Genomic DNA, 22631 nt, shown 5'->3' on the forward strand with positions numbered 1-22631 from the left:
CTTCAGTGCCACTAGTGATGTTGTCGATTTGTGCATCAAATTGTCTAGTTAAGTGTCACTGGACTCACCAGTGATATACTGTTAAAAAAAACATCGGCACGCCCCATCGTAGTCCAAGTCCAAGCAAACGACTTCACACAACAACAAAAGGGTGGTCTAAGCAAACGTGCGCCCTTTCTTTTCACTTCTTCTTATTCCTCGCGCGACACGCGCATTCACCGCTTTCTACCGTCACCAATGATGCACGTCGTTCCCGCCTCTTTCTTCTCCAATCTAGCCGCTCTTGCGATCATCTTCTTCCTCCCCGCGCTGATCATTCCTCATAACAACATATCCACACTGTCAGTCTTCGGGTTCTCCCCTAGAGAAAGTCTTCGGAATCTAGCCTATCTGTATAGTTTAATCCGTCGATAAGATATTCGCTCGAGAAATAACTTGTCGAGTACCAACTTGTGATACTGCACCAAATTATATTACATGAACTAGGAGTTGCTGTAAATTTGTCGACCAGAGAACAGAAATTCATATACTACTCCTGCCCCTTGTCCTCCGGGGTTGCAGGGCATGGGGCTGGACTGGCACCGGACACACACAGCACAGACACAGTGTGCCATTACCATGTCAGCTACCCCGTTGGCAGCTAGCATGCACGTATCGTGGCGTGGGTTGGCCCGGCTCACGTGGTGGTCACCCTCCCCGTCCCGGCCTCCGTAGGTTAGGTTGGCAGCGCATGCCGCATGGTCAGCACCCACATGCGACGCCACAGACGACGACAGGAAGGCTAGGCCACGTACCAGATATGGAGTGCGGAATAGATGGCACGTATCAGCTGTACGTATCTCATGCATGGGCGATCCATGGATCAATGCATGCATCGATAAGCGAGCGAGGGAGCGAGTGGGGTGCGGTTGGTGAGCTTTGGCTCCTTGTTAAGATCGGGCGGGGTTGATAAGATAAAACGGACTCGATCGCTGGCGGGTAGTGCTTACTTCTTCTTCTTCTCGGTAAAAGCCAAGAGACAGACCCTAAAAAAAAAAGCCAAGAGACAGATTGGCGGAGAGCAGCCACGCATGGTCTCGTGCGTACAGGCAGGCGTGTATCATTGCACGGCAAAGGTAGCAGCAGGCCCGTGGTGGCCCGTCCTCGATTGTACTATGTGGGCATGCACGCGGCGTGCATCAGTGCATGCATGTTTCCATTGATGATTGATGAGGTAATATGCGGTCCTTGAACTTGTCTTGCATGTGATACTTTGGTCCTAAAACTTGCAAAAGCAAACTATCTAGTCCTCGAACTTGTCCTAAAGGTGCAAATTTGGTCCTGGACGAATCAGATGCAGCCATGTGGAGCCAGCTCGGCCGAGCCGGTCAGCGTCGTGCATTTTGCATTTAGCCCCTGCCTTCTGTTGATTTCAACCCGCAGTATACCTCGTGGCTGTCAAAGGATATCACCTGAAGCGTCAGGTCAGGCTCCTCGTCGGCTTGCTGCTGCTGCCCAAGCCCCAGGTTGTGGCCGGAGTGGAGGAGAGGGAGCACGCCGGTGGTGGCCTGAAGCTGTCGGGGCACCCGAAGCTGACCTCCTCGTCGCCACCCATGAGGAACGGCATCGGGCCCAGCAACGCCCGCGCGCGCGCCGGCGCAGCAAGGGAGGCGGCTTCCTTGCTGCTGCTCCGCCTGCGCCGCCGCAGGGTGCACCGGCGCGTGCGCCTTGATGCCGATGGGATACAGCACGAGCGAGCCATAGAGCTGGAGGGAGGCCACATCGGCGTAGCCGTAGGGGTAGGCCTCGAGCTGGTGCACCGCACGCCGGCCAGCGTGCGCTCCCGCCGGTGCGCGTTCTGGTGCCCGCCCAGCGCCTGCGAGCTGAAGAACTTCCCCTGGCAGTAGTTGCACGTGAACACCCGCCGCCGGTCCTGTCGGTGGTGCTCGATTTTGCGGTTGTGGTGTCGGCGGCGGTGACGGTGAGCGACTGGTCGAGGGCGAGCTTGGGGCGGGAGGAGGTGTTGGATGCCTCGTTGTTAGGCGCCGCCTGGCTGCTGATGTCGGACAGTTGATCCTCACGCACCTCTTGGACGCTGCTACTCTTCGTCTCTGAAGTCTGAACAATCTCTCTCTCTCTCTCTTCAAATCATATTGAACAAACTCAGCATGAACAATCACAGCAGGCAATGCAATGCAATGGAATGGAATGGCTTTACCGAGCTGCACATCAATCAGCAGCTCATGGCAACAAACAAATCATCAGTGTAAGTGGAAAAGAACAACAGAGTACACATCGGCGATCTTCAGAGAAGCAGCACGGCCAAGGATTTCAGCCGGCAGGACATGGCGTCGGCCATGGCGGCCGCGTTCTCCCGGGCGATGCAGCTCCAGCTCTGCTCGCTGCCCGAGACCCGGCAAGCCGTCGCGAAGTCAAGGATCTTGCCGAAGATTCTGAACATCTCTACAAGTTGATCCTGTCCTGGCCGGTGGCGAACACTGTTGGAATCCATGGGTGCGTCCGGGTGCGCGGACGCCTCGGTCCACTGGAGCAGCGGTGTCAAGCCGAGGTTCATCTCGAACACCTTCCACACCACCTTGTCCCTTCTATTCGCCGGGTCACACCACGAGACGCAGAGCATGAACATGGACGCGCAGCAGACCAGCGCCGGCGTGTAGTCTCGGAGCCGTGGCGGCGGCCGGGACGTCTGGACGACGGACCATGAGCCGGCGTCGAGATGGTAGGCGACGAGCGTGTCGGACTCGCAGTAGACGTAGAACGTGTCGCCGCAGACGTCGCCGGAGCATGCCAGGCAGACGTCGCCGGAGCATGCCAGGCCGACGTCGGTGGGGAACCAGGCGATCTCGACCCATTTGTCGGTCATCGGATTGTATATCTCGCCGGCCACGAGGGGCTCGTCCCATGGCCCTCGGTCACCCACAGCGATAAGAGCTTGCCTTGCCTGAGCTGGATGTTTCTCTTGCTTGGCAACCTTGCCGTGACCGTGAGCTGGGCCAGTGGAATCGGTGTCCTCGTTCAGTACATCCCTGAGACGGAGCCACCGGAGTGAGAGCCCATGCGGGTCCTCGTACACGACGGAGGTGCCTCCCAGCCGGAACTTGCCGCCGGTGTTGGCGCGCCGGATATGCTTCTCGACGCGGGCGTGCACAAAGCTGCGACTGGCGGACATCTCAAATACCCCCAGCACCGGCCGTGACCGGGCCGGTCGCGCCGATGAGGGGGCTGGACACAATGACTACCTTCTACGTCTTGGTCTTGACAAAGCCGGCGCTCGACCCCTCGGAGCGGCCGTCGACAACGTAGAGCTCGTCCCCGACGCCCACGACGGAGAACAAGAACCTACCTTTGAGCGGGGCCGCCCCGACCCGGCGCCACCGATGCGCGTCGAGCGCGTGCACGGCCGTGGCGGCGGACGCACCCCAGCCACTGTTCGCCTCGATCCCCGAACAGGTACAGCCAAGGCGTCGTGGCCGCGCGCGGCCCCTCTGGGTGCAGGCAAGGAGCGAGGCCAGCGGTTTATTTGACAAAACGTCAGGGGGGTATCTGCAAAATGGCCAGCAACGACCGGACCGGTCCGGCTGGCTCCACTTGGCTGCTCCTGATTGGCCCAGGACTAAACATGCACATCTGAGACAAGTTCGAGGACTACATAGTTAGCTTTTACAAGTTTAAGTACCAAAGTATCACATGCAAGACAAGTTCATGGACCTGCCGTGCTATTACCTCATGATTGATTCACAGAGGGCTTGGTAACATGCACATGGGGTGGTGGCAGTGGTGGACTTGGTAAAAGATACAGACCGGGGTTACGTACACGTACGAATACGACGTGGATGTGAGAGTCTGGCTTAATACAAATAATAAACTACTCATATCAACAAAGAATAAGAATTTTAAAGTTAAGCGTGTTTGGCTTAGAGTAATTTTATGATGAATGACCGACCGATGCGTATGCGTGAGGATAAAGTGTGCAGAAAATACTAGTTTTGATCTGCGAGGCCAGTCTTGATCTCATCGGGCATAACAAGGCGTTATAGTGGACGGACTTTTTTCGCGACGAATGAACGTAGTGCGTACGAAGAATGGTATGGGTCAGCGCGCGCGTCTTAGTCACCACGACTAAGGCGTGGGAGTACTACTTCCGTGCAGGATGGCCGGCAGGATCGTTTGACACCCAAAACTCGACAGCGAGGTATTGATCCACTTGTGATTTGTCCAGCGTGCGTACGTCTGTCGACTCGGATCGCTGCGACCAGATCAAGTCTGGTGATCAGGTGGGTGTCAGGTGCTCATGCCGTCGCCTGCACGATCGAACCGCTGTCACGCGAGCTGGGCCTCAACCGCGTGCCTACGTAGTTGAATACTCGAATGGCAACCAACCAAATACTTTGCATAGAAATTCAATTTGGTTCAGTTCCCAGATACAATTCAGTTTCGTGTTGGATCATCAATTCTGCCCACTGAATCGATAATGTTAGGTTACAGAGAATGGATCATGAAACTTTTTTTAAATGGAAAACAGAACTAAATGAGGCAAACATCACTAAAAGTACATCTGGAATTGTCTCCAGACACAACTCCATCCACGTTTATTTTGAACAAACCATCATCAGGAGGAATCCATGACCAGGAGGAATCCATGACCGGACCCTCGGCGCGGGTGGTTCATTTAATGCATGATGTCCTGTGGTTTTTTTGATCAAATCCAACTCGCCGAGGAACTTTGAGATGAACATGTTTGTAGCTTTTCCTTTTTGCGGGTGAAACATGTTTGTAGCTAGTGTGAGTCTCGTGCTCGCCTTCATATATTAACTTCCTTAGTGGTCACCATATTAAATAAGGAAAAGATCCAAAATAAACTTTAAACTTGTAGACCAATACTAAATTGGCCAACATGGCAGATCGAACCCAGCATCGTGGGCTGCGGCCAGACTGGGCCGGCTCATTAGGCCTGAAGCGTGTTTTTTTTTGCATTTTTTTTCTAAACCGCGCCACAAAAGAACATGTAAAAATAAGAGCACCAGTGAAACAATATTAAATAAGGGAAAAGATCCAAAATAAACCTTAAACTTGTAGACGAATACTAAATTGGTCGACGTGACAGGTCGAACCCAGCATCATGGGCTGCGGCCAGACTGGGCCGGCCCATCAGGCCTGAAGAGTGTTTTTTCTGAACCGCGCCACAAAAGAATGTAAAAATAAGGGCATCCGTGAAACCATATTAAGTAAGGAAAAATATAATAAAGCACGGATTGACTCCGTCGGGTTCATCATCGCGTAATTTTGCATAAAAGCCCATGTGGTTTTTTTATTCAATCCGCAGTACTAATTTTTTATAGAAAAAAAGGTTCGACCACCAAAGGGCGTAACCAGTTGAGCTAGCGCTTCCTTAGGTAAACTAGTAGAACGCCCGTACGTTGCCACGGGCTTTTTGAAGAAAAAAAATGCTACTCATGGTGCTAAAATAACCGAGAACAATGCATGTCTCAGCTACCACACATCTCAGATCCTCGGTTCTCAGGTAACACGTAGTTCGACTCAGATACTAAAACTACATAAAAACATATAATCATGTCTTCTTCTGAATAAAAATATTGTAGTACACAACAGATTCAGTTATTGTGACCACTATAAATATCTATCTTCTAGTGCAAATATTTATATCTCCGGTTATTGTGACGGCTATCTATATTTATCTTCTAGAACAGATACTTATATCCAGAAGACATACATTTGCAAGTGTTTCTTGCTGCCAAAACCTACGTTTAGCTAAAATAAGTAGACGTAGCATAAAATTTGAGATGAGCATAGCACAACAAGGCCAGCTTGCCTCCATGTCAGAGAAAAAACAACTTGACTGCTCCTACTTTCGTACGCAACATCTGTGCTAGTACATAACTAAGAGGACTATTGAAAATGACGGGTGATCACTCGACGGCCGCCGATGCACATTTTTTATATCGCTTCACTTCTTCGAAGAATGAATTGCTGTCGTGTTCACCATGCAAAGAACATTTTTGATGCAGACAACATACGGCAGCAAATACAACATAGATGTGCGTTCTTGTTTCATACTAACCTGGGTGGATGCGGTAAAAACGCCATGGACAAAGCGGTCGCTAGGATGGAGATATGAACACCAAATGAACCATATATAATTTCCAATATTAATGTGACAACATCTCTACTAAATAGGGAATAATTATCTCTATCAATAAGCAGAAGCAAACAACTGAAAGAAGATAACTATCTCATTTCAATCCTTACATTCACACGCCAATTTGGCCTCACCTCGGCGCCCCAGCCTCACTTTTGAAAGCCTGCAAGAGCGCGAGAGATGGGAGTAAGCACAATATTCTGCAATCAAACGAAAGAGAGTCAGGGAGCAATTAGCATTTTTGCCGTGCTCCCCTGCTCAGACCATATCGGTGCCGCCACATCTCGTTCAGAAAAAAAAGCAGTAGCAACAACACCCAATCCCCATCGAGATATCTCAAGCAAGGTGCCCCTTCTCTTCTCTACACATCACCACTCCTCACCATCCAGCACTGGCGGAGCCTCATAGAGGCCAAACAGATCATGACCCTGCCTTCCAAAACTGCAAGCAAAAAATTACTACTATACATACTAAGTGTTTGATCCAACCCATTAGTGAATAATACTCCTCCCAACCCCATTATTATTAGATGAATACCCTCGAAGGATACACACATGCATATTCATGTGTGAAGCTAGCTAGCTACTCCATGCACTTGATTGAATGTTGTACGAGCAGCTTCCTGCTGCATGTGCACATAATGCTTGCTTACTGCTACATTAGATGGATTCACCCGGCTGGTGGCTGCCTGCTGCATATGTTGGCATTAGGTCGATTCGCCCCCGCTTGCTGCTGCGCCTACACGGACCATCTCGTGCTATGCGCGCAATCGCCAAGACGATGAGCTGACGGCCGTTGATGAGCCAAGCTGCCAAAGGATGGAAGGAGCAAGATATGTTCGATTACAGTGTAATTTTACTTCTAGGCTATTTTGAATTAAAAATTTGCTTTGAGTTGAAAATTTGCCCCTCCCCCCTTGATTGCTTGCCACGCTTCGCCACTGCCACCCAGCGCTGCTCCTCCTCTTCTACATCCATCTCCCACAAGTGGCTTGCGTCACCCCTCCCCCAGCTCCCTCCTATCAACGGATGGCCGTGCTCCACCCGCACCCTCGTCGCAACGTCCGTGCTCCAGCCACACTTATGAAGCCGCATAGAGAGCGCAGGCTCCCTTCCTCTTCCCTGACCGTGGCAAGGGTGAAGTTGCCGCCCCGTGCTCCCTAGACCTCCATCCGCCCGTGATCCATCCCCCTACCATCCAGAACGGGCAGAAAAAAAAGAACGGGGCCATCCCGTACTCCCTTCCCCTCCTCCACAACCAAGCAACTGCCACATGCTCGTCCACCAAGCCTCAACCGTGGCGCCCGGATCGAGCATGAATGCACGCGCCGCCTGCCGGATCTGGCACGGATGCGCGCGGTGGCTCCTGACTTCCCTGATTTATAGGAGACGCCGTGTTGGGCATGCGATGCCCTGTCGATCGATGGGGTGAGGGAGGCTAACGACACCAAACTACAATGTACTTCCCTTTAATAGTAGAGATATATGGAATTTTTTATTATAAATTCTTGATCAACCAATATTTAGCACCTGGGGAGCTGGGCCAATAAATAAAGCCTACATGCTATAAAACGAATAGGAAGGCTCATATGGACACAAAATCAAGCATCTATCCCCATTGGATGTACATATTTTAAGCATGAGCACTTTTGAGTTTCAGTTATACAGGTTGTTTTAGTAAATTTGAAGTGCAAATGTGTGATATATTAAGAGATTTACTCACACTGCATGTGCAGTACATGAGCGGCAGCCGGCAGGCATAGCAAACAACGAGATTCTAAACTTCGCAGAAAATACAAGATCACCTTCCAATCTGAGTATAAAAGGGTCTCATTCAGATCCAGAACTATCATAAAAGACAAGTCTTTTAGGAGGCATGTCTAGGAGTTTTTCTGATGATGGTGAAACAAATCCCTACATTACATATAGTTTTTAGTATCGCAAGGAGCGTACAGTTGACAATATACAAAATGGTACACCAATAACAAAAAGACTGCCCTTTTTTACTAACCTGAATTTGATCTTCAATTTGGCTCCTGACTTCAAGTAGAGGTCAATATAGCAGCAGCAAGAACTGCATAATAGAACATACAATTTATACTAAGCAGGCAAAAAGAAGGAATCACTGAACAGATAAGCAATCTAAGCAGACAATTAAGATGTTACTACAGAGCCTAGCTAGCTGCTCAGGTTTATCAGTAAGCTCACGGCATGGTCCTTCCCTGTCATATGCATTTGCATAGAGCAATCCAGAATATGCACATAGAAACATTACCATGCAATGATTTACATCCAGGTTGAATAGATTATAGCCAAAAATTTAGTATGAATGTCACCTGCCCTTCGTACCGATCGCAGTAAATAAAAACATATAATTTGATGCATTTTTTCTTCTGTTACGGTCTAATGACATGGTTGGTACAATTTAACATACCTTCCCTAGTCCAAAGGGGACACAAGCTTCTATTGATAGTCCAAAGAGGCTAAATATGCATGCTTAAACAATACACCATGTCTATTTAGTCACATGTGAGCTCTTCTTGATCATGAAAGGTACCAGGTACCACAAAAATAGTTCAGCACCATCCAAATTAAATAAGGACCGAATAAATTGGCAATGAATCCTAATGCAATGATTGGAATAAGAATAAGACAAAAAAAGAGAAGCAACATAATAAACAGAGAAAGATTAAACAGACAGGTGATATAATGTCTGCCTCTTCTCGGAAAATCTAATGGAAACTCTATCAATTTCAAGTACTCTTATTATAGATAACATCAGCATAAAACTTATGTATATCTATTGATTCAAGGCTACGGATTTCTTTCTTGAAAAGGAAGACAATTTATATATGAAAGGTAGCGGCTTTCATCGAAAAAGATTCTTGCTCCTGACACATAATTTCTTTACTGGTTTCTCAGCTACGGAGAAGAAAACGATTTCTTAGTCACACACAGAATTAATGGACACCAAGAGCATTTGCACATTTCAATTCACTTGATGCTTCAAAAAAGTGTCTCCTCTGCCCGAACAACTGAACAAATGTTGAGAACTCAGAGGCCATGGCATGCTAGAAAGGGAGGGAGGGAAAGGAGGAAATATTACATGAACAGCAGCTCGGGTCTCCCATGTCAGCTCACCCCCTCAAGCAGGCCCAGATCTCTTTCCTTGCGCCCGTTCAAACAATCGATCCGTCCGTTGCGTGCAGGGGATTCCACAAATGCGTCCTCTCATAGCCATGGCGGTGAACCTGCAGAGCAAACACATGCAATGACTGAAATGAATGGGATGCTTTGCTCGGTTCTTCGAGGCCCATGCATACTCGAACAGATTAATACCTGTGTTCATCCTCCAAACAGGGCACGGCCGGCACGGTCTCCTCCAATCAGTGCAACACGACCACGCCCTGCTCTGTTCGATGGCGTCTGCGTCGTCCGTGGGGATCCACAGCGGCGGCGGCGTCCGTGGGGATCCGTGGCCAATTCTTTTAATGATCAAACATGACTCTTGCATAAGTGATATTAGTATCTGATTAAGATGATTTTTAAGGCACCAAAACAAGAACTGGGTGAAGACAACAATAATATATATTAGTATCCGAGTAAGATGATCTAGCTAAATACCTGTGGGTTGCCACAGAATAACTCCTCTTGACATGCACGTCAATTGCCTCCCTTTAATAGCCCCAAATGCATAAGTTTACAACTACAAGTCGTGCGTGGGAACAAGATCACAAACATATATTCATTTCATTGATCAAAATAGATTTATAATAACTAATTTCATTTGTCGAAATAGACCAGTAATCGTAGAAGAAGAAAAGTAATATACAACATATATTATAACTCCGCACTACGGCCAACCGGCTACATCACCCATGCTGGTAAACACCTTCGACAACTAATAAAATTTCTAATATCATCCACCTTGAATAATATAATAACATTCACTTTCATTTTATTTTTATCTTGGAGCCTCATGGTCACATGTTCTAGGAAATTTTAATTTCAGACAGCAATGGTATCTACCAGCAAAAAGATTTCTAGATGTACAGAAATGCAGTATATTTCTGTGTATGGCATCATCACAATTATCCATGCCATTATAGGATCTATCAATTCAAAATAAGTGAAAATAATGGGTGTTATCCCAGTTTGCGAAATTGATGAAGTTTTACCTTGGCACTGAAGCTGCTGGAGAACTACATCGCAAGCAACCCAGAGGACGAAGCTTCCTTGACTTCCTTTTGATACTCATTTGCTCAGTCCCATGCTTATCAATGGTGGCTGCAGAAACTGGAATCAAGGAGCAAGCTATGCTTTTGCGTCTTTTTCTTGGCCCTCCTAAAAAATCATTAAACAGTTAGGCAATTAATTCAGCGGGGTAAATGCGGAAAATTGTATGTGTTCCTATCCTTGGAGTGAATATCCTAAGTAAAGTCGAAGCAAAGGAGGGCCAATATGCTAACAGTTCATAGCACAAGTTTAACATACATGACAAAAAAATGCCGTTGCTGCATTTTTGCAGAGCATGCCTACCATGAGATGAATATTAGAAGACTGATTGGGCCGAGAAGGCTGAGAAAGATCATCGTGATGGTGCTGGTAAACACATCTTGGGTTGGTTGGCTGGATTATACATTCACTCTCGATGGAAATCCCCAACCAGAATGTACATTTTCTAAACCAGCAGAATATCAAAGAAGAAATTCTGGTTTTTGGTTGGTTGGACATCAATCCACATATTAAATTGATTCTAAACCCAGAACCAACACTACAAGCACAACATTAAGTTTATGGGTTCGAAAGGTACATCAAAAAGTATCTACAAACAGTTTAACTTCGAAACAAGAGATTGAGATGCATGTCCGTATGTAGGTTTATTTGTTTTCTTAGCAGTGAAAGTAGGAGAGACTCTTACTGTTCAATTAGGCTATAGAAAAAACAAGTCCATTTCTCTTGTCAAGCAAAATAACTCAGGAAGCTAATTAATAGTGCAAACGGAGCTTACTTTTTTCTAAGGAAATTATTTGCTTCACATGACATTTGTTCCTGCAATATTATAATTATAATATCATGTATTGTTGGTAATAGGCAAATTTATATCTGAACAAATTCTATGAGAGAGCGACGGGGCTCCATGAAACTACACGGCTCCCTGAAACTACACATTATACCCTTTGTGTTAGTCAAAATCAAAAAATAGCTAGGCATTGGTAATCATGATTGTACCTTATAATCAAGTTATTTGTTGCGTTGATGTCTGGGTTGAAGTATATCCGAGACTGCTCAGTCGTACGCAAGATAGCATCTGAAATTCAGTGCATACAATCAGAGGCATGTTACCTCCAGAAATCCCTATCAAAAGACACTGGTTTACTTCCCTGCATTACATATGCCAAAAGATACTAAGCATAACATTAACCCATTTAGTTGTCTAGATAACCAGATTAAATCATAAGCACTACATGGTTCTTATTTCAGTGAAAAGGAATACCGTTGAATAATGATTACCAATGCATGTCAGCATGCATAATTCAGAAACCACACATTTAATCATTTAGGGGGCAGATACATTTGTTTTCAGAGCCTGCAACTATGAAATGCTAGACAAGTTTATTGTCCTACTAAAAATATGAGGAAATTATCAATGTCAAAGTTGCTGTGTCTAGTGCCAAAATTAACTACTATATCAGGTTAGGTCTGCTAGAAATAACAGTGGTAAGTAAGAAACGTGACAAAAATTAAGCATCGACTCATATGTATACCTACAGATCTAGCCAAAAGCTTTGACACGCAAGAACAACAATAACAATGAACCTGCTCGAGTCTGGGCATATACTTGACTTCCCGTGCAAATCTATTCGCTATATTATTTACCCATAAATCACTCTTCATCATCTTCTTATTTCTCTAACAACTATATCTGCATGACCAATCCAAGTTCACCACCTCTGTTAATGACATATCCAACTCACAATCCCCCCTTCCACCTCCACCAACACACTTAGAATTTCAAACACTTACCGGTGCACTTGTCTTCCACAGCTCATTAATATTTACACGGTGTAATGCAACTTCTCGAACTTCATCCCGGCTCATTAACTCCACCACTCTAGCGCACACACAAAATATTGATTATGCTCTATAGAACAAAGAACAAAAATTACTTCACATGCTAAATATTGATTCTGACAATGACATACTGTTTCGAGAAGCTGATCAATACTCGTAAGATCTGTAGTAGGTACAGATGTTGCATAAGTTGATGTACTTTCTGAAGCCGGGATGACCATGCTAGAAAAGCAAGTTGTTTGCAAATCTAATTGGATGAATAAACTGGAAGTACAAATGTACTTAAAATAAAGAAGTTTTGATCAAGTTCATTAATAAATAACATGCACCAAACCACTTGTTAGAATAAGGATGCTAGAGAGATTACTTGAAATCCATACAAGCGAGCAATTAGAATTATGTGGTGCAGAAGAATGACTTTGGGCTGTTAAAAATAAAGAACAATGATTGTGTCTATCTATACACGATTTTCCTCTGCTCAAGCAAGCAAGCAAGAATCAAACAACACAATATACAGCAATTTGATTTCACACACGTTCAAACTGGACGGATACGTGCACATTAGCAAACACCACCAAGTTGTGTCCAGACCATTTGCAATCAAAAGATGAGATGTGCAGGGAAGGGGGTGGAGCTCACCACACCAGGCCAGGAGGTAGGAGGAGGGAGTAGGCAGCCGCAGCAGCGATGATGGAGGGCTCGTCCTCGTCCACCTGAAGCAGTAGGAGGAGGAGCTGGTCCAGATCTGAGCAACCTGCACAGAAAACAAAGGAAAGGAAATGAATCACAAGGAGGGGCATGAAGAAACCGACAAGACAAGGGAAGGAGGCGCGCGCACCATGGTCGGAGGTCGCCGGAGATGGCCTGCAGCCGGCGCGTGTCCTTTCCTCGGAGGTCGAGGCGTCGGACCTCCACGGGTAGCTAGGGATTCGGGCGTCTCAGTCCATGGCTGCAGCCGGGTCGGACCTCCATGGACGATCTCGAGGGACGGCGGCCCGCCGGTGCGGCTGGGGATCTGGGCGCTGCCTCCCCTTGCCGCCGGATCCCTTCCATTCCCTTCCCTCCCTTGGGAGAGGGAGAGAAGGTGAGGGGGAGGAGGAGGCCGTGCAGGGCTACTCCCGCCTGCCCGCGACGGGAGGTGGCGGGGGAGGCCGCGACGGGCGGCGCGCGTCCTTTCCTTGGAGGTTGAGGCGTCGGACCTCCACGGGTAGCTAGGGATTCAGGCGTCTCAGTCCATGGCTGCAGTCGGGTCGGACCTCCATGGACGATCTCGAGGGACGGCGGCCCGCCGGTGCGGCTGCGGATCTGGGCGCTGCCTCCCCTTGCCGCCGGATCCCTTCCATTCCCTTCCCTCCCTTGGGAGAGGGAGAGAAGGTCAGGGGGAGGAGGAGGCCGGGCAGGGCTCCTCCCGCCTGTCCGCGACGGGAGGTGGCGGGGGCGGCGGCAACGGGCGGCGGCGTTTGAGGGAGGGGATCGGCGGCAGCTGCGAGGGCGAAGGATCTGGTGAGGCGGCGGGGTAGAAGCTGCAGGAGGCGGCGGCGGGGACCTTGAGGCCGAGCTCAGGCCATGGCTTCCCTGGCTCTAGAGGCCGTGGCGGCGCCGGACGCAGCAGCGGGGCGAGGAGGAGGCCGGCCGTCGGGGAGGCAGGAGCTCCTCGTCCCCTCGATCCAGATCGGGATCGAGGAGGGAGCAACAGGGGCGCGAGGGAGCGGGCGACCCGCGGGCGGCGGTCGGGGCGTAGGTTTAATTTCGTAGGTTAACCGTCGTAGATTTTTTTAGGACGATTTTCTGTCGATAAACCGTAGTGTTTCACAACTGGCATCGTGGTAGCATACCGATTTTTATTTCCTGGTTCGAGGGCGAAGGGGGGGATCGAGGGGATGCGGGAGGTGGGATCGAGGACGAAAATTAACCGTCTCTGGTGGGACGAAAATTGACCGGCGAAGACTACCAACTGCTTCATTAGAAGTAGAGATGAACAGGGTTTCACCTTTAATCAATATTATCCCCCTCATTGCTAGCAACCCCAAAGAAGTAAGGCAGCCCATCTAAGAGGGCGAAACAATTGCTGACCTGCCCTGTGGCCTAATTAAACCGGCCCACATAAGACCAGGCCAACAAAAAAATGCTGGTTTTGGGAATTGAACAAAGGACCTCCCCATCGCCTATACATTGCCTCAGCCAATTGAACTAGCTCAAAGTTTTGAAGAAATTAGGTTGCTTCAGCTATTAAATAGTACCACCACACCCGCTTACACGATATCATCCCAATTTATATACATCGTTGATCTTTCTGTGTATCTAGCGGGACTTGACAAGAAATAAGAGGATTTCAATCGACATGCAAAGATATAAGGAAATAAAGGCGTCTGCTACGCGTAAGTCGGATGATCTTAAAAAAGATCAGCCGCCTGCGCAGCCGTCTGATTTAGGCGTAGGTGGCCGTTAGATCGCAGGCTCCCAACAGCGTGTCTTCATCTTCTTCCTTCGCACTCTTCTCTCGTAGTGCCCAGTCGTTAGAAGCAGCAGCCCCTCCCCGACAAACAATGCAGCGCTGCCGTTCGCTGGAATCTCGTCTAGTCGGAGCAACCCCGCCATCGGCCGCAGACGATGCTCCGACGCAACATCGACTGGCCCGGCGATGCTCCAATGCAACCCCAGAGCCCCGGCAATGCTTCATCGCAGCACCAGAGAACCTGATGATGCTTCGGCGCAGCTCCGGCGCCTCGGCAATGCTTCGTCGAAACACCGGCGGATGCTGCTACGTAGCACGCGGCGGCGACGGCGGATGTTTCTACGCAGCACACGGCCGCGACGATGACGCATGCTGCTGCTACCCAGCACATGGCGGCGACGGTGGCGCATGTTGCGATGCAGCGGCGGCGACGGTGGAAGCTGTTATGCAGCACGAGGCGGCGATGGCGCATGCTGCGATGCAGCGGCGGCAACGGCGACGATGCATGCTTTTATGCAGCACGCGGCAGTGGCGGGCACATTGCTACGATGCAGCGGCGGCGACGGCGCATGCTGCTATGCAACTGTTGAAACATGCATCCGTCTCCTTCGATCGCGTGCAGATCCCGCGTGATCCATCCGTGGAATCTTACGGCGGGGCTTATACGTATGCTGCGCCGCTGCCTTCCGATGGAAACCATATGCGTGCTGCGCCGCCGGGCTCCGGTCCCCCTGGTGCCCACGTCCAGGTGCCCTATTCGCCGCCGTACGTCGCGCCGTCGCCGCCGTCGTACGTCGCGCCGTCGCCGCCGCCGTACGTCGCGCCGTCGCCGCCGCCGTACACTGCATCGGTGCCGTATGCCTCGTCCTCCGCGGGGCCCTACGAGGCGCCGTATGGCGCGCCCTACGCTGCCCCTGTGCAGTACGTCGCGCCGCTGCAGCCCTACGGCGTACCTCCTCCGGCGTCCCACGGTCATCACCAACCCTACCGTGCGTCTCCGTCGGTCGATGCGCTGACTCCGTACAGTGCCCCTCCGACGTCCGACTCGCAGCTCTCCGCACCGGTGGCTGAACCAGGACAGTTCCACTTCGCTCATCTCGTGACGGTGAAGCTCTCTGCTGACAACTACCTCCTGTGGCGCGCTCAGGTGTTGCCGTTGATGCGTAGTCACTATCTTGAGGGGTATGTCGACGGTACGATGCCGTGTCCCCCCGCCACTGTTCCGGTGCCCTCGGCCACTGGTGGCTCCGTCATGGTGCCCAACCCTGCTCATTGTCGGTGGATTGCTCAGGATCAGGCTATTCTGGGTGCTATCCAGTCCTCGCTCACTCCTTCCGTGGCTGGCATGGTGGTCTTTGCCGTGACGTCGAGGGATGCATGGGCTACCCTCGATTCCAGCTTCTCCTCGTAGTCGCTGGCCCGTTCTTCTGCCATTCGTAACCAGCTGGGTGAGGTCAAGAAACATGTTCTCTCTGTTACGGCCTTCTTCAACAAGGTCAAAAGCTTGGCTGACACACTGTCCTCAATTGGAAAGCCCCTCCGTGATGAGGAGTTTACTTCTTTTATTCTCAATGGCCTTGATGAGGACTATGACTCTCTTGTTGAAAACATCAACGGACGTGACACGCCGATGCCGCCTCGTGACCTCTATGCCCGCCTCCTCAGCACGGAGCAGCGGCTCGCCGCTCGCCGCTCCGTTGGAGTCTACACGGAGGGCCCGTCTGCGAACGTTGCTCTCCGCGGGGGTGCCTGTGGTGCTAAGCAGAAACCGCCTCCGTCCTCGGGCAACCAGCCTCGTCTGCCCGCTTCAGCTCCTCCAACGGCCGGGCGCAAGCGGCTCCACTGCGAGGCGTGTGGCGGTGGGGTGGAGTGTCAGCTTTGTGGCATTGAGGGACACTTGGCGTCTCGGTGCCATCGTCGGTTTAAACGTGTCTTCCTTGGCATTGGGAACAATGGGAAGGGTAACGAGAAGCAAGCTGCTCTCGGCACACAGGACCCTGGGTTCACTCCTTCATATTCTATGGATCCCGCCTGGTACATGGACACATGTGCAACAGATCACCTGACGAGCCAGCTTGACAAGTTGGTTACTCGCCAGCCCTACACCGGTCATAATTAGGTCCGCACTGCCAATGGATCAGGTATGCCCATCTCACATGCTGGTCAGGCATCTCTTCTTTCGCGTACCACTAAAACTTTGCGTCTCCTTGATGTCCTTCGTGTTCCTTCAGTCACACGTAATTTACTCTCGGTTCCTAAATTGACTTATGACAACGATGTCTTTGTTGAGTTTCACCCTTTCCATTTTTTTTGTTAAGGACCGGGACACGAGGGCCGTTCTTCTTAGTGGTCGAGCTCGCGACGACTTATATGCGCTTGATGTACCACGAGCGCTTGATGTGCCACGAGTATCTCAAGTTTTCAGTGGTGTTCGGGTGTCGTCGTCACAATGGCATTCTCGCCTTGGTCATCCTGCCACTCCCATTGTGCGCCATGTGCTGCATCATCATCGTCTTCCAGTTGAGTCTAGTAATAAGGAGTTTCTAGTGTGTGATGCATGTCAACAAGGCAAGAGTCATCAGTTGCCTTTTTCTGTATCGAGTCGTGTTGTTAAGGCTCCTCTCGAACTTGTGTTTTCGGATGTGTGCGGCTATGCCCAAACTTCTGTCAGTGGTCACAACTATTATGTCAGTTTCATCGATGCTTTCAGTCGCTTTACTTGGATCTATCTCATTAAGCGCAAATCTGATGTGTTTCATGTCTTTATGCAATTTCAAGCACATGTTGAGCGGTTGCTTAAGCACAAAATCATTCATGTCCAGTCCGACTAGGGGGGGTGAATACCGTAATCTTAACACCTTATTTCAGAAGCTTGGCATCTCTCACCATGTGTCCTGTCCTCATACACATCAGCAGAACGGTGCAGCTGAGCGCAAGCACCATCATATAGATGAAATTGGTCTAACACTTCTTGTACATGCCTCTGTCCCGTTTCGGTTCTGGAGTGATGCTTTTGTTACTGCTTGTTTTTTGATAAACAGGATTCCCACACGACTTCTTCACATGAAGTCTCCTCTAGAAGTGTTGCTTCATGAAACTCCAGACTACTCCTTCCTTAAAGTGTTCGGTTGTGCGTGTTGGCCGCATCTCCGTCCGTACAATAAGCATAAACTTGAGTATCGATCCAAAAAATGTGTGTTCCTTGGGTACCGTCCTCTCCACAAAGGTTAAAAGTGTCTCCACCTTCCAACAAATCGTGTTTACATTTCTTGTGATGTTGTGTTCGATGAGACTGTCTTCCCTTTTTCCACGCTCACATCTCCCACCGATACTCCCGTCACCGAGTTGAACTCTTTTCCAGTTTTGCCTGATCAATTTGTAGATGCTGCATATTCTCCTCTGTTGTTGCCTAACCATGGTGCAGGGACTGGACGAGGTGCTCGACTTGAGCTTCTTGATGATGATGCTAATGCGGCCTCGACTGTGCCAGCTGTCGCCGCGCCGGCTGACCCCGTTGATACGCCGGCTGCCTCCCCCGACACTGATCATACGTGCATGCCCCATGCACGTGGCCTCGATGGAGCACCCACGTCACCTGGTCTAGAGGCCTTGCGGTCGCCTGGGCTGACGACCCCCGTAGCGACGGACCCCGCGACGCCCACATCGCCTGGGCTGGCGTCTGCGCGGTCGCCCGGGTCGGCTAACCCCGCGGCCCTGTCACTTGGGCCGGCGGCCTCGCCGGCTGGTGCCTTGGGTTCGTCCTCGTTGCCTGGCCCATCGTCACCAACCATGCCCGGCCTGTCTTCGCCAACTACTCCAGGCTCGGGTACGACAGTGACTGCCTCACCGGCTGTGATCATTGACTTGCCTGACGACGTGTCTTCTTTGTCTCTGTTGGACAGTAGCTCCCGTGTGGTGGTTGCTCCACCGCCGCCTCCGTCGGCCGTCCTGCGTCCTCATACTCGCAGCAAGAGTGGCATCTTCCAACCGAAGAAGCGCACTGACGGTACTGTCGCATGGCTTGCGGCCTGTGTTGCTCATGCTGAAGCCGATCCTACGACTGAACCACAACATTTCCAGGCAGCGCTTGGCATTCCTCATTGGCGTGCTGCTATGGAGCAGGAGATCCATGCTCTCCAAAGAAACAACACTTGGCGTCTGGTTCCACCTCCATCTGGTGTCAATATCATTGATTCTAAATGGGTTTTCAAGGTGAAGAAACATGCTGATGGCTCCATTGAGAGGTACAAGGCACGCCTGGTTGTTAAGGGATTCCAACAATGGTATGGCATTGATTATGAAGACACATTCAGTCCTGTTATTAAACCAACTACGGTTCGTGTTCTTCTTTCCTTGGCTGTTACTCGAGGATGGTCGCTTCGACAACTTGATGTTTAGAATGCCTTTCTTCACGGAGTTCTAGAAGAAGAGGTTTACATGCGTCAGCCACCAGGTTTTGTTGATCCTGCTCGGCCATATCACTTATGTCGCCTTGTCAAGGCTCTCTATGGTCTGAAGCAGGCCCCTCGTGCATGGCATGCACGTCTTGGCGCTGCTCTTCGTGCGCATGGGTTTGTGCCTTCTACAGCAGACACATCTCTGTTTATTCTTCAGCGACCTGAGGTGACTATGTACATTCTGGTCTATGTTGATGATATCATACTTGTCCGCTGCTGCTACGGATCGGCTTGTGTCCTCTCTTGGTGCTGAGTTTGCTGTTAAGGATCTTGGGAGACTGCATTATTTTTTTCGGTCTGGAGGTGCTTCGTTCTGATGGTGGCTTGACTCTTACTCAGAAGAAGTACTCTCAGGATCTCCTACGCCATGCTGGTATGCTGCAGTGTAAGGCTGCTATGACTCCCATGTCTGCCACACACAAACTGACAGCTTTTGATGGTGACTTGCTCTCTTCTGCGGATGCCATTGAGTACTGTAGCATTGTTGGTGGGCTGTAGTACTTGCTCATTACTCGACCAGACATATCATTTGTTGTTAACCATGTGTGCCAGTACCTTCATGCACCACGTGACTCTCACTGGTCGGCCGTTAAGCGCATCTTGCGCTATGTTCATCACACTGGTTCATATGGCCTTCATCTTCAGCCTGCATCTTCTGGCTTGATCTCAGCATTTTCTGATGCCGATTGGGCTGGTAGTCCTGATGATCGGCGATCCACGGGGGACATGTTGTGTTCTTTGGACCTAACTTGATCGCCTGGCAAGCTCGCAAGCAAGCTACAGTGTCTCGGAGTAGTACTGAAGTTGAGTACAAAGCAGTTGCTAATGCCACAGCTGAGATCATGTGGGTGCAGTCATTGCTTCGGGAGTTGAGGGTCTCTCCGACTCAGCCGCCTGTCCTTTGGTGTGATAACATTGGTGCCACATATCTTTCATCCAATGCAGTATTTCATGCCCGAACAAAGCACATCGAAGTTGACTATCACTTTGTGAGGGAACGTGTTGCTCAGAAGCTTCTTCAGATCAAGTTTGTTTCTTCTAAGGATCAACTTGCTGATATCTTCACTAAACCCTTGCCCTTGCCTTCTTTTGAGGGTTGTCGACGCAATCTTAACCTTCTGAGTGTTTCAGGACATAGTTAAGATTGAGGGAGGGTGTTAGACTAAGTATATAGCATATATACGTGTTGTAACATAATCTGTATTTGTACGGTTCCCTTTTATAAATATATGACAGCCGTACCCACCAAGAGTATCGAGCATTGTTCCAAACCCTAGTTTGTCTAACAGCAACACACGGTGGTGGCGGGCGCATGCTGCGATGCAGTGGTGATGACGATGGATGCAGCGGCAGCATGCGACGACGAGGTTCCGACGATGAATACTGTGTTGGAGCATCGTGTGTGGATCGTGTGGTAGTGCTGGTGGCCGGGGATGGGAAGCAGCCATCGCTGCCATGCACTTGGAGATCATAGCAGTTACGGAAGACGAGCGGCTCACATGCTCGCGTGGAAGGATAAGGTTGGGGTGTCTTGGGTGGGTCCATGGGAAAGCATGGCATGAGTGTAATGATTGAGAAGCGTGTATACCGCATGATGAGTTTCATCGGTTGGCTCGGGACGCGGCTTACGTAACGGAAAGATCAGTCGGTTTACACAAAGAGTTTTCCGGAAATAAAAGGAATTTGAGTCTATGTGACAGGAAAATAAGGAAAGAAAATATAAGGAAGGAGCCGACGGAAGGAAAGCTACATAAGGAAGCACTGAAATTCAGTCTTGAAAATAAGGAGGGAAATCAGTCCAAATAAGGAAGGAGTTCACCTGCAAAAAAATAAGGAAGGAGTTCTAAGTGTAATACCACACGCCTTCTAATTAAAAGGGATTCCGCTACAGAACAAAAGAAGGAAGATCAGAAGCAAATACGTTAGGTATTAGGAGGCATTCCTGACTTTTTAATAGGAAGGTTGTGTTCCTTATTCGAAAAAAAGGAAGGCTACGTTCCTAATATATCTACAGAATCAACCAAGAGGACACGATCAGCATCACGCCAAGTTGGAGTACATCGCCCCTTCCTAGCAAAACCACCAGCATCACGCAAGCAGAGCAAATGGAGTCGACCTCTCGCCATATATAACAAATTGGATCAAGCCCTCGAGCTGATGGCGAGACCACCGGTCTCCCTCCCCACGCTGCGCTGGGCGGCGAAGTTCTCCACTGCCGCTCTGGATGGCTCGCCGGAATGGCACGATGGATCGCTGTTCCTAGATCGGCCTGGTCTTTGTTTCCTTCGGAACGACGACGGTAAGATCGTGGAGGGGCGTCATCTACGCTCAGGCGAGAAAATCGAGAAGGGAAAGGAGATGGTGCTTCTTGAATGCGTTGTGCGCATCGGCGCTCGCGTCTTCACGGATCGGCGACGACTGACGCTAGCCCCTGGGGTCCTATCGCCGGCGTCGCGATCAACTTCGCCGGCATCCTCGTCGCACTCGGGATCGAGGTTTGAAGCCTTGGCCGAGAGCGGAGACGAGACGGTTGAGGCCTCAGATGCGGGACGTGTTGCGAATGAGGTGGTGAACGCTGTCCTTGCCGGTGATGAAGATCGTGGAAGCGCTGATGCCTCGGAGGGATCCTGGTCGGTCGTACGACATCGGAGGAAGAAGACGGACGCCGAGCTCCTTCAGGAGTTCTGGAACGACGTGGGGTACCCTACGCCGGCGTCCAGAATTTGGGAGAAGGGCTCAACATCGGGCAGCAAGGTAAACTCCGATTCTGCTCACGATCCTTCGTTTTCGTGCAGGGAGGAGATGCATGCTGAGTGTGACAAATCGCCGGCCGTGCCGAGGCCGCCGCCAGCGCCAGCGCGGCAGCGACGCGGGATCTGCATCAGGCCGTGGAAGGGGCCGCTTCCACGCCCCAGGATCACGCCGCCGGTAGCGCTGGCCGCGTTCCTACCGGCTTCACTTGCGGGTGCGTCATCTTCGGCGTCTCCGAATCAGCATGAAGAAACGGCAGCGGTGTTGGGGAACGTAGCAATAATTCAAAATTTTCTACGCAACACCAAAATCAATCTATGGAGTCATCTAGCAACGAGAGAGAGGAGTGCATCTACATACCCTTGTAGATCGCGAGCGGAAGCGTTCAAGAGAACGGGGTTGATGGACTCGTACTCGTCGTGATCCAAATCACCGATGATCCTAGCGCCGAACGGACGGCACCTCCGCGTTCAACACACATACGGAGCAGCGACGTCTCCTCCTTCTTGATCCAGCAAGGGGGAAGGAGAGGTTAATGGAGATCCAGCAGCACGACGGCGTGGTGGTGGAAGTAGCGGGATTCCAACAGGGCTTCGCCAAGCGCTGCGGGAGGAGGGAGATGTGTCACGGGAGGGAGAGGGAGGCGCCAGGGCTTGAATTGCTGCTGCCCTCCCTCCCCCCCACTATATATATAGGGCCAAGGGAGAGGGGGGGCGCAGCCTTGGCCCTTCCTCCAA

At 50.3% G+C, this 22631-nt stretch overlaps 1 non-coding gene and 2 pseudogenes across 1 annotated transcript; 1 reads left to right on the forward strand and 2 right to left on the reverse strand.

The window, feature by feature from the left end:
- Positions 1 to 1388: 1388 nt before the first annotated feature.
- On the reverse strand, positions 1389 to 2209 carry LOC109765057 (zinc finger protein 4-like; annotated as a pseudogene).
- LOC109765056 (F-box/kelch-repeat protein At5g42350-like) lies at positions 2118 to 15158 on the reverse strand (annotated as a pseudogene).
- A 1062-nt stretch (positions 15159 to 16220) lies between these two features.
- LOC120973006 (small nucleolar RNA Z247) lies at positions 16221 to 16359 on the forward strand. The gene has a single exon (XR_005767135.1). It is a non-coding gene; the product is annotated as a small nucleolar RNA Z247 (small nucleolar RNA).
- Positions 16360 to 22631: the final 6272 nt, after the last annotated feature.

The sequence above is a fragment of the Aegilops tauschii genome, chromosome 1 (genome assembly GCF_002575655.3).
Source record: "Aegilops tauschii subsp. strangulata cultivar AL8/78 chromosome 1, Aet v6.0, whole genome shotgun sequence".
In the NCBI taxonomy this organism is placed as follows: Eukaryota; Viridiplantae; Streptophyta; class Magnoliopsida; order Poales; family Poaceae; genus Aegilops; species Aegilops tauschii.